General features: G+C 39.4%; 1 protein-coding gene across 1 annotated transcript in view; it reads left to right on the forward strand.

Annotated features, from left to right (window-relative positions):
* ADAMTSL1 (ADAMTS-like 1) overlaps nt 1–14,474 on the forward strand; it is a 496,626-nt gene that overhangs the window by 455,935 nt on the left and 26,217 nt on the right. The gene's annotated exons all lie outside the window — the stretch shown is intronic.

Below are 14,474 nucleotides of genomic sequence, written 5' to 3' on the forward strand. Positions count from 1 at the left end.
CAGTTCAGTTCAGTTCAGTCACTCAGTCTTGTCCCACTCTTTCGGACCCCATGAATCACAGCACGCCAGGCCTCCCTGTCCATCATCAACTCCCGGAGTTCACTCAGACTCACGTCCATCGAGTCAGTGATGCCATCCAGCCATCTCATCCTCTGTCGTCCCCTTCTCCTTCTGCCCCCAATCCCTCCCAGAGTCTTTTCCAATGAGTCAACTCTTCGCATGAGGTGGCCAAAGTACTGGAGTTTCAGCTTTAGCATCATTCCTTCCAAAGAAATCCCAGGGCTGATCTCCTTTAGAATGGAGTGGTTGGATCTCCTTGCATGCTAGTAAAGTAATGCTCAAAAATCCCTCTTTGGTAACCATAAGTTTATTTTTCAGGTCTTATGAGTCTGTTTCTGTTTTGTAAATAAGTTCATTTGCATCATTTTTTAGATTCCACATATAAGTGATATCATATGACATTTGTCTTTCTCTTTTTGACTTCACTAAGTATGATAATCTCTAGTTGCATTCATGTTGCTGCAAATGGCATTATTTTGTTCTTTTTATGGCTGAGTAGTATTCCTTTGCATATACATACCACACCTCCTCTACCCATTCATCTATAATGGATATTTAGATTATCTCCATGCGTGGCTATTCTAAAGAGTGCTGCTATAAACCTAGGGGTGCATGTACTTTGCGGGTCTTTTTAATTAACTTTTGTTGGAGTATATTAGATTTACAGTGTTGTGCCGCTTTCTGCTATACAGGAAAGCGAATCAGCTACACATATACATACACCCTTTCTTTCTTAGTCTTTTCCCTTATAGGCCATTACATGATTTTGAGTAGAGTCCCTATGCCATAAGTACATTCCTATTAGTTATCTGTTGGTGTTTTATATATAGTCGTGTATATATGTCAATCCCAACTCGCTATCTATCCTTCTCCCCCTTTTCCCCTTGGTTGCCACAAGTTTGTTCTCTACATCTGTGACTCCATTTCTGGTCTACAAACAAGTTTATCTGTACCATTCTTTAAAATTCCACAAATAAGCAATATAATATATGTCTTTTTCTGTCTGACTTACTTCACTCAGTATGAAAATCTCTAGATCCATCCATGTCATGCAAATGGCACTATTTCATTCTTCTTTATAGCTGAGCACTATTCCACTGTATATATGTGCAACATCTTCTTCGTCCATTCATCTGCTGATGGACATTTAGGTTGCTTCCGTGTCCTGGTTATTGTAAACAGTGTTGCACTGAACATTGGGGTGCCTGTGTCTTTCTGAATTATGGTTTTCTCCAGATATGTACCTAGGAATGGGATTTCTAGATCATATAGTAATCCTATTTTTAGTTTTCTGAAGAACCTCTGTACTACTTTCCATAGTGACTGCAAGGACGGTTCCCTTTTCTCCACACCCTCTCCAGCATTTCTTACTTGTAGATTTTTTCATGGTGGCCATTCTGACTAGTGTGAGGTGGTAACCTCATTGTAGTTTTGATTTGCATTTCTCTTATATTTAGTGATATTGAGCATCTTTTCATGTATTTTCATTGGCAATCTATGTTTCTTTAGAGAAATGTCTATTTAGATCTTCTGCCAATCTTTGGATTAAGTTGTTTGTGTTTTGTTATTGTATGAGCTGTTTGTATATTTTGGAGATTAATCCCTTATCGGTTGCATTATTTGCAAATATTTTCTCCCATTCTGTAGGTATCTTTTCATTTTGTTTATCATTTCTTTTGCTGTGTAAAAGCTTGTAAGTCTGATTAGGTCCCATTTGTTTATTTTTCTTTCTATTTCTAGTGCCTTGAGAGTAAGAAAACATTTGTACAATTTATATCAGAGAATGTTTTGCCTGCATTCTCTTCTAGGAGTTTTATGGTTTCATGTCTTATAAGTCTTCAGGGCTTCCCTGGTGGCTCAGCCATGCTTGCTCCTTGGAAGAAAAGCTATGACCAACCTAGAAAGTGTATTAAAAAGCAGAGACATTACTTTGCCAACAAAGGTCCATCTAGTCAAAGCTATGGTTTTTCCAGTAGTCATGTATGGATGTGAGAGTTGGACTATAAAGAAAGCTGAGTGCCAAAGAATTGATGCTTTTGAACTGTGGTGTTGGAGAAGACTCTTGGTGGAGAGTCACTTGAACTGTAAGGAGATCCAACCAGTCAATCCTAAAGTAAATCAGTCCTGAATATTCATTGGAAGGACTGATGCTAAAGCAGAAACTCCAATACTTTGGCCACCTGATGTGAAGAACTGACTCATTGGAAAAGACCCTGATGCTGCGAAAGATTGAAGGCAGGAGGAGAAGGGGATGACAGAGGATGAGACAGTTGGATGGCATCACCAATGTGATGGACATGAGTGTGAGTAAGTTCTGGGAGTTGGTGATGGACAGGGAAGCCTGGAGTGCTGTAGTCTGTGGGGTTGCAAAGAGTTGGACATGACTGAGCCACTGAACTGGTAGCTCAGACAGTAAAGCATCTGCATGCAATGTAGGAGATCTGGGCTCAACCCCTGGGTCAGGAAGATCCTCTGGAGAAGGAAATGGCAACTCACTCCAGTACTCTTGCCTGGAAAAATCCCATGGACAGAGGAGCCTGGTAGGCTACAGTCCATGGAGTCGCAAAGAGTCAGACACAACTGAGTGACTTCACAAGCCATTTTGAATTTATTTTTTGTATAATGAGGGCGTGTGTTCTAACTTCACTGATTTACATGTAGCTGTCCAACTTTCCCAATACCACTTGCTGAAGAGACTATCTTTTTCTCATTGTATATTCTTGGATTCTTTGTTGAAGATTAATTGACCATAGGTGTGTGGGTTTATTTCTGGGCTCTCTATTCTATTCCATTGATCTATATGTCTATTTTAATGCCAATACCAGGCTGTTTTGATTACTGTAGCTTTGTAATATTCTCTGAAGTCTGGAAGGGTTATGCCTCCTGCTTTGTACTTTTTCTTCAGGATTGCTTTGGCAATTCTAGGTCTTTGACAGTCCCATATAAATTTTAGGATTATCTGTTCTAGTTCTGTGAAAAATACTATGAGTTATTTGATATAGATCTCATTAAATCTGTAGATTGCTTTGGGTAGTATGCCATTTTAACAATATTAATTCTTCCAATCCAAGAGCATGGGTTATCTTTCCATTTCTTTGAATCATCTTCAGTTTACTTTATTAATGTTTTATAGGTCTCAGGATATAAGTCTTTCACATCCTTGGTGAAGTTTATTCCTAAATACTTTATTTGGAGGTTGTGATTTTAAAAGGTACTGTTTTACATTCCCTTTCTGATATTTTGTTGTTGGTATAAAGAAATACAACATTTTCTGTATGTTAATCTTGTATCCTGCTACCTTGCTGAATTTATCAGTTCTAATAGCTTTTGTGTAGAGTCGTTTGTAGATAATTTGTGTAGATACTTTTCTGTATACAGTATCATATCATGTGCATATAAAGACAATTTTACTTCTTCTCTTCCAATCTGGATACTTTTTATTTCTCTTTCTCGTCTGACGGCTGTGGTTAGGACTTCTAGTACTATGTTGAATAGAAGAGGTGAGTGGGCATCCTTGTTCCAGATTTTAGTGGGAAGTCTTTCAACTTTTTACCACTGTTATATTGGCTGTAGATCTGTCATGAATAGCTTGTATTATCTTGAGATATGTTCCGTCTGTACTCAACTGTGGTGAGATTTATCATGAACGGATGTTGAATTTTGTCAGATGCCTTTTCTGCACCTACTGAGATGATACGCGTGTCTGTTGTCTTTTGCTTGCATTGTGTATCACACTGGTTTGTGTATGCTGAACTATCCTGTGAACTTGGGATGAATCCCACTTGGCCATGGTGCATGATATTTTTTATGTGTTGTTGGATTCAGTTTGCTAATATTTTGTTGAGAATTTTTGCATCTATATTCATCAGATATTGGCCTGTAATTTTCTTTTTTGGTGGTGTCTTTGCTGGACACTGGTCTTAAAGAAATTTCTCCAGTGATTCTAAGTCAGTTGTTCAGGAATGGGATCTAAGCATGGACATATTTTAGAAGCCACTGAAGTGATTCTGCTGTGAAGTCCATTGTTCCAAACCAGTAAGAGTTGAAGTCTCGCTGGTACCAGCAACTCCTTTCTTAATTCTTTGCTGGAGGTTAACCAAAAAAGTCCCAGGTTAGCTCAGCAGAGCAGGAATGGGGGCTCAGCTGGTTGAGGGAGAAGTCACATTGACTCTCCACTTGAAGAGGAAATTTTATGTTTAATTATAGCTTAGAAAGAAAGACCCACACAAATAGTGACAGGCACCAGGCCATGAGAGATGCGGCCCAGGGCTGCGGGTGCTGACGATGGCTTCACCACTGCCATCATTTCAGGGCAGGTGAGCCAGAGGACAAGTCAGGAACTCCCATTTGTAATTAGAGCCTAGGTTTTCCCCAGAGCAGGTAGATAGGGCCTCTGTTTAGACAAAGTGTAGTTGTCCTACTCATCTGACCCCTTCTATGTTTTAGAATGTTGTTAGCAGCCCCACCCTCTCCCCCAACAAAAGTCTGGTGTGCCACTGGAAGGAAATGATATAATTGTATATGCGCTGTTTCTCCTCAAGTCTGTGTTCAAAATGTCTCCTCCTGGAGACATTGCTCTCGTTTGGTCACTCAGTCACGTCCAATTCTTTTGTGACCTCATGGATTGTAGCCGGCTGGGCTCCTCTGTTCATGGGATTTCCCAGGCAAGAATTCTGGAGCGGATTGCCATTTCATTCACCAGGAGGACTTCCCGACCTAGGGATTCAACCCATGTCTCCTGCATTAGCAGACGGATTCCTTACCTCTGAGCCACCAGGGAAGCACTGGAGACCTACTGAGCCTCTAGGAGCTGCCTGCAAAGACAGATAATCAGCTGGTACCTACCAACTATGCAGGAACAACTGTTGTGGTTTGTCAAAGGCCAGTGCTAACTGGTAGGATGACCATTCTGATTGGTCAGGTATAGTTTCTGAATGGTCAGTATCTGAAACATACCATTACACTTGGCCTGCAAGGACATCCCAAAGCAACCACATGGCTCTTAATTCTTTGTGTAACTGTATGAACAAGCATGATCAAATGTTTGGGGGCAGTTAACAACTTGAACTCATTGGAACTGGTATCTACATGTCAGTGCATTTGTTTTCCTTCATCCCCGTCCTTAGATGTGTTCTTTGGAAAACAGTCACTTGGAACTTCCTATTAAGTTAATGCACTGTGGCCATCTCTAATGAAGATGAAATGTTATTTGGAGGAAATGTGGCCACAGAATTTCTTTGCAAGTGAAAAGCTATTTGTGTCCCAGGTGAGGCCAGGGATAATGCTCCATGCTAGCAAATCAACACATTCAGCCAGAGGCTCCTTTCTGGGGCCTCTACCAGCCCCCCTTATTTTCAGTGATCTAATACATGTAGTTCATAATCAAAGAGGCATGAGCGCCCCCTTGCTCCCACAGCTAGGGGATATTATCTTTCTCATCTTTCTCTTACCTGGAAAAGCCCCGTCTGATAGCTCTCATTCCACGCAAGGCAGCTCTGCTTGTAGGCCCTCAAGGCTTATCCGCAGTTTGTGAAACTACAATTGGGAGCAGATCTGGCTACACATGGGAGATGTTTCTGCACTGTATCACAGAGGTCACTCAAGGATATATACATGCACATTGATCATGCTCAGTGATTATTTTTCCTAAAAGAAAAATAGGTCCTTGACCCATTCCTTCCTCTCAAATACTCTCACCCCCTTCTTTCTTCTAAACCCCTCTAGGCAAAATGTCTCTAGCTTTAATGTGAATCACTTGTGAGTCTTATTAAAAATGCAAATGCTCGTTGAGGTTTGACAGAAAACAACAAAATTCTGTAAAGCAATTATCCTTCAATAATAAATAAATAAATTTTAAAAAAAGAAAAAAAATGCAAATACTCATCTAGCATGTCCGGAGTGGAGTTTTGGATGCTGAATTTTTTTAATGCATGTAGAGTTGACTTACAATGTTGTGTTAGTTTCAGATGTACAGCAAAGAGATCCAGGTATACGTTTTTTCAGATTATTTTCCTTTATAGGTATTACAAAACACTGAGTATAGTTCCCTGTGCTATACAGTAGGTTGTTGTTGGTTATCTATTTTATATATAGTTTGTTTATGTTGATGTCAAATTTCTAATGTATCCTTCCCTCCTGCTCCTTTCCCCTTTGGTAACCATAAGTTTGTTTTCTATGTCTGTGGGTCTATTTCTATGTTGCATATAAGTTCCCCTGTACCGTTTTTTTTATATTTCACATATAAGCAATATCATACATTTGCCACTCTCTGTCTGGCATACTTCACTTAGTATGATACACTTCAAGTCCATCTACGTTGCTACAAATGGCATTATTTCATTCTTTTTATGGCTGAGCAGTATTCCACTATATAAATACACCACATCCTCTGTCAATAGACATTTAGGTTTAGACATTTAGGCTTCCAGATCTTGGCTATTGTAAATAGTGCTTCAATGGACATTGAGAGGCATGTCTTTTCCACCTATGGTTTTCTGCAGATATATGCCCAAGAGTGGGATTGCAGAATCATATGGAAGCTCTGTTTTTAATTTTTTAAGGAACCTCCATACTGTTCTCCATAGTGGCTGCATCAATTCACATTCCCACCAACAGAGTAGGAGGCTTCATTTTTCTCCTTCTCCAGCATTTATCTGTAGAATTTTTGATGATGGCCGTTCTGACCACTGTGATGTGATACCTCATTGTAGCTTTTTTTGGTTGTGCTGGGTCTTCGCTGCTGAGTGGGCTTTTCTCTAGTTGCGGCAAGCAGGGGCTACTCTCTAGTTGTTGTGTGCAGGCTTCTCATTGCAGTGGCTCCTCTTGCGGTGGAGCACGGGCTGTAGGGCTTGCAGGCTTCAGCAGCTGTGGCACACAGCCTCTGTAGTTGCGGCTTGCGGGCTGTGGGGCACAGGCTCAATAGTTGTGGTGCACGGGCTTGTTGCTCTTTGGCATCTGGGAGCTTCTTGGATCAGGGATTGAATTTGTGTCTCCTGCATTGGCAGGAAGATTCTTATCCACTGTGCCACCAGGGAAGCCCCCTCATTGTAGTTTTGATTTCCATTTCTCTAATAATTAGTGATGTTGCTCATCCTTTCATGTGCTTTCAGCCATTCTGTATGTCTTCATTGGAGAAATATCTATTTAGAGCTCCTGTCCAGTTTTTTGATTCGGTGGTTTGTTTTTTTGACATTGAGCTGTATGAGCTGTTTGTATATTTTGGATATTAACCGCCTGTCAATTGCATCATTTGCAGATATTTTCCCCCATTCTGTAGGTTGTTATTTCATTTTGTTTATGCTTTCCTTTGCTGTCAAAAAGATTTTAAGTTTAATTAGGTCCCATTTATTTTTATTTCCTTTACTCTAGACAGTGATAGACAGTGAAAGTCGCTCAGTCATGTCAGACTCTTTGCGACCCCATGGACTATACAGTCCATGGAATTCTCCAGGCCAGAATACTGGAGTGGGTAGCTGTTCCCTTCTCCAGGGGATCTTCACAACCCAGGGACCGAACCCAGGTCTCCCGCATTGTAAGCAAATTCTTTACCAGCTGAGCCACCAGGGAAGCCCATTACTCTAGAAGGTGTATCCAAAAAGATACTGCTGCAGTTTATGTCGGAGTGTTCTGCCTATGTTTTCCTCTAGTAATTTTCTTGTAGCTGTCCAGTTTTCCTAGCACCACTTACTGAGGAGACTACCTTTTCTCCATTATATAGTTTACATCCTTTGTCATAGATTCATTGACCGTAGGTGTGTGGATTTATTTGGAGGCTTTCTATCCTGTTCCATTGATCTATATTTTTGTTTTAATGCAGCACCATGCTATTTTGATTGCTGTAGCTTTGCAGTATAGTCTGAAGTCAGGGAGCTTAATTCCTCCATTGAATGCCGAATTTTTAATGGAAGTATAATTCATAAAATATTGTTAGTTTCAGGAGTACAACATAATTTGATATTTGTATACATTTCAAAATGATCACCACAATAAGCCTAATTAATATCCTTCACTATACAGTTACCAAAAACCTTTTTTTCTGATGAAAACTTTTAAGATCTATTCAACTTTTGAATATGCAGTACAGTATTAACTATAGTCATCATGCTGTATATTAAAATCTCCATGACTTACTAATTTTATAACTTGAAGCTTGTACCTTTTGATTCCCTTCACTATTTCACCCACCCCTTAACTATGGCAACCACCAATCTGTTCCCTGTATCTATTTTGGTTTTGTTTCAATTCCACATGTAAGTGAGACTGTATGGTATTTGTCTTCTCTGTCTGACATATTTTACTTACTTAGCATGATGTCTGAAGGTCCTTAAGTGTTGCCACAAATGGCAACACTTTCTCCTTTTTTATTAATATTCTTCTATGTATGTGTATGTGTATATACGTGTGTGCATGTGTACATATGCACATCTGCCACTTATAGTGATAGGTGTGCATATATACACACACAGCACACATACCACATCTTCTGTATCACTGTAGCCTTTGATGGACACTTAGGTTGTCTCCATAATCTTGGCTATTATAAATAATGCTGTAATGAACACGGAGGTGCATATATCATTTCAAATTAGTGCTTTCATTTTCTTTAGATAAATACCTAGAAGTGGAATTGCTGATTCTATTTTTAATTTTTTCAGACCCCCTCCATACTGTTTTTTAAAGTGGCTGAACCAATTTACATTGCCACCAGCAGTTCACAAAGGTTTCCTTTTCTCCACATCCTCACCAACACTTACTTCCTGTCTTTCTGATAGTAGCCATCCTAACAGGCATGAAGTGACAGTTCACTGTGGCTCTGATATGCATTTCTCTGATGATTAGTGATGTTGAGTATCTTTCTTTTTATCATGTACCTGTTTGCCATTTATATGTCTTCTTCAAAAAAACTGTCTATTAAGATCCTCTGCCCCTTTTTAAATTGCTTTTTTTTTCTATTGAGTTATATGAGTTCCTTATGTGTTTTGGATATTAAACCTTTATCAGAAATATGATTTGCAAATATTTTCTCCCATTCAGCAAGTTGCCTTCTCATTTAATTGAAGGACTTCTTTGCTGTGCAGAGGTGTCTGGATTTAATGTAGTCCCACTTCTTTGTTTTAAAAATAATCATCCCAAAATCAATGACAAGGAACTTACCACCTATGTTTTCTTCTAGGAGTTTTCTGGTTTCAGGCCTTCTGTCAAGTCTTTAATACATTTTGAGTTAATTTTTGTGTATGGAATAAAGTAGTGGTCCAGTTTCATTCTTTTGCATGTGACTGTCACATTTTTCCAGCATTAATTGAAGAGACTATCTTTTCCTCACTGTATATTCCTGGCTCCTTTATTGTAAACTACTTGACCATATATGCCTGGGTTTAAAGACCTGTGTGTCTTTTTTTATGGAAAACTACTCAGTATTGACTGCTATAATTTTGCAATATAATTTAAAATCAGTGATGCCTCCAGGTTTTTAGTTCTAAAGCATGCCTTGGCTATTTGGAGTCTTTTGTGATTTCATACACATTTTAGAATTATTTATTCTGTTTCTGTGAAAAATGCCATTGGAATTCTGATAGAGTTGGTAGTGAATCTATAGATTTCTTTAAATAATATGGACATTTTAACAATACTGATTCTTTCAATCCATGAGCACGGGTTATCTTTCAATTTACTTTTGTCATCTTCAATTCTTTCATCAATGTCTTATAATTTTCAGTGTATAGGTCTTTCATCTCCTTCATTAAATTTACTTTGGGGTATTTTATTCCTTTTGGTGCAACTGTTTTCTTAATTTCCCTTTCTGATAGTTTGTTATTAATCTATAGAAATACAAAGTATGTTGATTTTGTATTCTGCAAATTTGATGAATTTATTAGTTCTAATGGATTTTTTTGGTGGAGTCTTTAGGATTTTCTATAAATAGTATGTCATCTGCAAAAACTGACAATTTTACTTCTTTCCTTCCAATCTGGATGCCTTTTTCTTCTTGCCTAATCATTCCTGCAAAGACTTATAATACGATGTTGAATAAGAATGGCAAGAGTGAGCATCCTTGTCTTGATCTTGATGTTAGGGGAAAAGCTTTCGGCTTTTTCAGAGTATAATGTTAGTTGTGGACTTGTCATCTGTGACCTTTATTACGTGAAGGTAGTTTCCATCTACACACACTTAGTTGAGAATTTTTATCACAAACAGATGTTGAATTTTGCAAAATGCTTTTTCTCTATTAAGATGATCATGGTACGTATCCTTCCTTTTAATGTATTACATTGATTGCTTTGTGGATATTGAACCATCATTGCATCTCTGTACTAAATCTCATTTGATCCTTTTACTGTAATACCATTGAATTTGGTTTACTAATAGTTTTTTGAGGATTTTTGCTTCCATGTTCATCAAGAATACGGGTCTGTAATTTTCTTTTTTGTGTCATCCTTGTCTGTTTTTTTTTGTTGCTATTGTTCAGTCGCTCAGTTGTGTCTGAGTCTCTGCAACCCCATGAACTGCAACATGCCATGTTTCCCTGTCCTTCACTATCTCCCGGAGTTTGTTCAAATTCATGTCCATTGAGTCCGTGATACCAGCCAACCATCTGGTCCTCTGTCATCCCCTTCTCCTCCTGCCTTCAATCTTTCCCAGCACCAAGGTCTTTTCCAATGAGTCGCCTCTTTGCATCATGTGGCCAAAGTATTGGAGTTTCAGCTTTAGCATCAGTCCTTCCAATGAATATTGAGGGTTGATTCTCTTTAGGATTGACTGGTTTGATCTCCTTACAGTCCAAGGGACTCTCAGGAATCTTTTCCAACACCATAGCTCAAACGCATCAGTTCTTCAGTGCTCACCCTTCCTTATGGTCCAGTTCTCAGATCTGTACATGACTACTGGAAAAACCATAGTTTTGAGTAGACAAACCTTTGTCAGCAAAGTAATGTTTCTGCTCTTTAACAGACTTTCTAGGTTCGTCAGCTTTTCTTCCAAGGATCAAGCATCTTAATTTTGTGGATGCAGTCACCATCCACATTGATTTTAGAGCCCAAGAAAATAAAGAATATCACTGTTTCCATTGTTTCCCATCTATTTTGCCAAAGTGATGGGGCTGGATGCCATGATCTTTGTTTTTTGAGTGTTGAGTTTTAAGTCAGCTTTTTCACTCTCCTCTTTCACTTTCATCAAGAAACTCTTTAGTTCCTCTTCACTTTCTGCCATAAGAGTGGTGTCATCTGCATATCTGAGGTTATTGATATTTCTCCCGGCAATCTTGATTCCAGCTTGTGCTTCATCCAGCCTGGCATTTTGCATAATGTACTCAGCATATAAGTTAAATAAGCAGGGTGACAACATACAGCCTTTACATACTCCTTTCCCAATTTTGAACTAGTCCATTGTTCCCTGTCCGATTCTAACTGTTGCTTCTGGACCTGCATACAGGTTTCACAGGAGGTCTGGTATTCCAGACCATCTCTTTAAGAGGTATTCCATCTCTTTAAGAATTTTCTACAGTTTGTTGTGGTCCACACAAAGGCTTTAGTGTAGTCAATGAAGCAGAAGTTTTCTGGAATTTCTGGAATTCTCATGATTTTCTATGATCCAAAGGATGTTGACAATTTGATCTCTGGTTCCTCTGCCTTTTCCAAATCTAGCTTGTACATATGAAAGTTTCCAGTTCACGTTGAAGCCTAACTTGAAGAATTTTGAGCATAATCTTGCTAGCATGTGAAATGAGTGCAATTGTGTGGTACTTTGAACATTCTTTGGCATTGCCCTTCTTTGGGATTGGAATGAAAACTGGCCTTTTCCAGTCCTGTGACCACTACTGAGTTTTCTAAATGTGCTGGCATATTGAGTGCAGCACTTTCACACCATCATGTTTTAGGATTTGAAATAGCTCAACTGGAATTCCATCACCTCCACTAGCTTTGTTCATAGTGATGCTTCTAAGGCCCACTTGACTTCGCACTCCAGGATGTCTGGCTCTAGGTGAGTGATCACACCATCAAGGTTATTCAGATCATTAAGATCTTTTTTGTATAATTGTTCTGTGTATTCTTACCACCTCTTCTTAGTATCATCTGCTTCTGTTAGGTCCATACTGTTTCTGTCCTTTATTGTGCCCATCTTTGCATGAAATGTTCCCTTCGTATCTCTAATTGTCTTGAAGAGGTCTCTAGTCTTTCCCATTCTATTGTTTCCTCTATCTCTTTGCATTGATCACTGAGGAAGGCTTTCTTATCTCTCCTTGCCATTCTTCGAACTCTGCATTCAGATGGGTATATATTTCCTTTTCTCCTTTGCCTTTTGCTTCTTTTCTTTTCTGAGCTATTTGTAAGGCCTCCTCAGACAACCCATTTTGCCTTTTTGCAATTCTTTTTCTTGGGGATGGTTTTGACCACCACCTCCTGTACAATGTTACAAACTTCTGTCCTTAGTTCTTCAGGCACTCTATCAGTCTAATCCCTTGAATCTATTTGTCACTCCCTTATAATCGTAAGTGATTTGATTTAGGTCATACCTAAATGGCCTAGTGGTTTTTCCTGCTTTATTCAATTAAGTCTGAATTTGGCAATAAGGAGTCATGATGTGAGCCACAGTCAGCTCCTGGTCTTGTATTTGTTCACTGTATAGAGCTTCTCCATTTTCAGCTGCAAAGAATATAATCAATCTGATTTTGGTATTGACCATCTGGTGATGCCCATGTGTAGAGTCATCTCTTGTGTTGCTGGAAGAGGGTGTTTGCTATGACCAGTGCGTTCTCTTGGCAAAACCTATTAGTCTTTGCCGTGCTTCATTTTGTACATCAAGGCCCAACCTGCCTGTTACTCCAGGTATCTCTTGACTTCCTACTTTTGGATTCCAGTCCCCTATGATGAAAAGGACATTTTTTTTTTTTTTTGGTGTTAGTTCTAGAAGATCTTGTAGGTTGTCATAAAACCATTCAACTTCAGCTTCTTTCTCATTCAGTTCAGTTCAGTTCAGTCGCTCAGTCGTATCCGACTCTTTGTGACCCCATGAATTGCAGCATGCCAGGCCTCCCTGTCCATCACCAACTCCCGGAGTTCACTCAGACTCACGTCCATTGAGTCAGTGATACCATCCAGCCATCTCATCCTCTGTCATCCCCTTCTCATCCTGCCCCCAATCCCTCCCAGCATCAGAGTCTTTTCCAATGAGTCAACTCTTCGCATGAGGCGGCCAAAGTACTGGAGTTTCAGCTTTAGCATCATTCTTTCCAAAGAAATCCCAGGGCTGATCTCCTTCAGAATGGACTGGTTGGATCTCCTTGTAGTCCAAAGGACTCTCAAGAGTCTTCTCCAACACCACAGTTCAAAAGCATCAATTCTTCGGCACTCAGCTTTCTTCACAGTCCAATTCTCACATCCATACATGACCACTGGAAAAACCATAGCCTTGAGTAGACGGACCTTTGTTGGCAAAGTAATGTCTCTGCTTTTGAATATGCTATCTAGGTTGGTCATAACTTTCCTTCTTTGTCATTAGTGGTTGGAACATAGACTTGGATTACTGTGATGTTGAATGGTTTGCCTTGGAAACAAACCGAGATCATTCTGTTGTTTTAGAGATTGTCCGCAAGTACTACATTTCAGACTCTTCTGTTGACTATGCGGGCTACTCCATTTCTTCTAAGCAATTCTTGCCCACAGTAGTGATGCAGTGGTTATCTGAATTAAATTCACCCATTCCCATCCATTTTAGTTCACTGATTACTAAAATGCCGATCTTCACTCTTGCCATCTCGTGTTTGACTGCTTCCAATTTACCTTGATTCATGGACCTAGCATTCCAGGTTCCTATGCCATATTGTTCTTTACTGCATCGGACTTTACTTTCACCACCAGATACATCCACAACTGTACGTTGTTTCCACTCCGGCTCAGTCTCTTCTTTCCTTCTGGAGCTATTTCTCCACTCTTCTCCAGTAGCATATTGGATACCTACCAACCTGGGGAGTTCATCTTTCAGTGTCATATCTTTTTACCTTTTCATACTGTTCATGGAGTGCTGATGAGGGTCTGGTTTTTAGTTTCAGGGCAATGCTGGCCTCATTAAATGAGTTTGGAGAAGTTCCCTCCTCTTGTATTTTTTGGAGGAGTTTGAGATGGATTGATATTAATTCTTCTTTGAATGCTTCAAAGAATTCATAAGTGAAGCTGTCTGGTCCTGGATTTTTGCTTGTAGGGTGATTTTTGATTACTGACTCAATCTTCTAACTTTTATTGGTCTGTTCAGATTTTCTATTTCATCATGATTCAGTTTGGATAGGTTGTATATTTCTAGGAATTTATCCATTTCTTCTAGGTTGTCTAATTTATTGGTGTATAATTGTTCAGCGGAGAAGGCAATGGCACCCCACTCCAGTACTCTTGCCTGGGAAATCCCATGGACAGAGGAGCCTGGTA

This window comes from Bison bison, unplaced genomic scaffold (genome assembly GCF_000754665.1).
Source record: "Bison bison bison isolate TAMUID 2011002044 unplaced genomic scaffold, Bison_UMD1.0 scf7180017864376, whole genome shotgun sequence".
Lineage (NCBI taxonomy): Eukaryota > Metazoa > Chordata > Mammalia > Artiodactyla > Bovidae > Bison > Bison bison.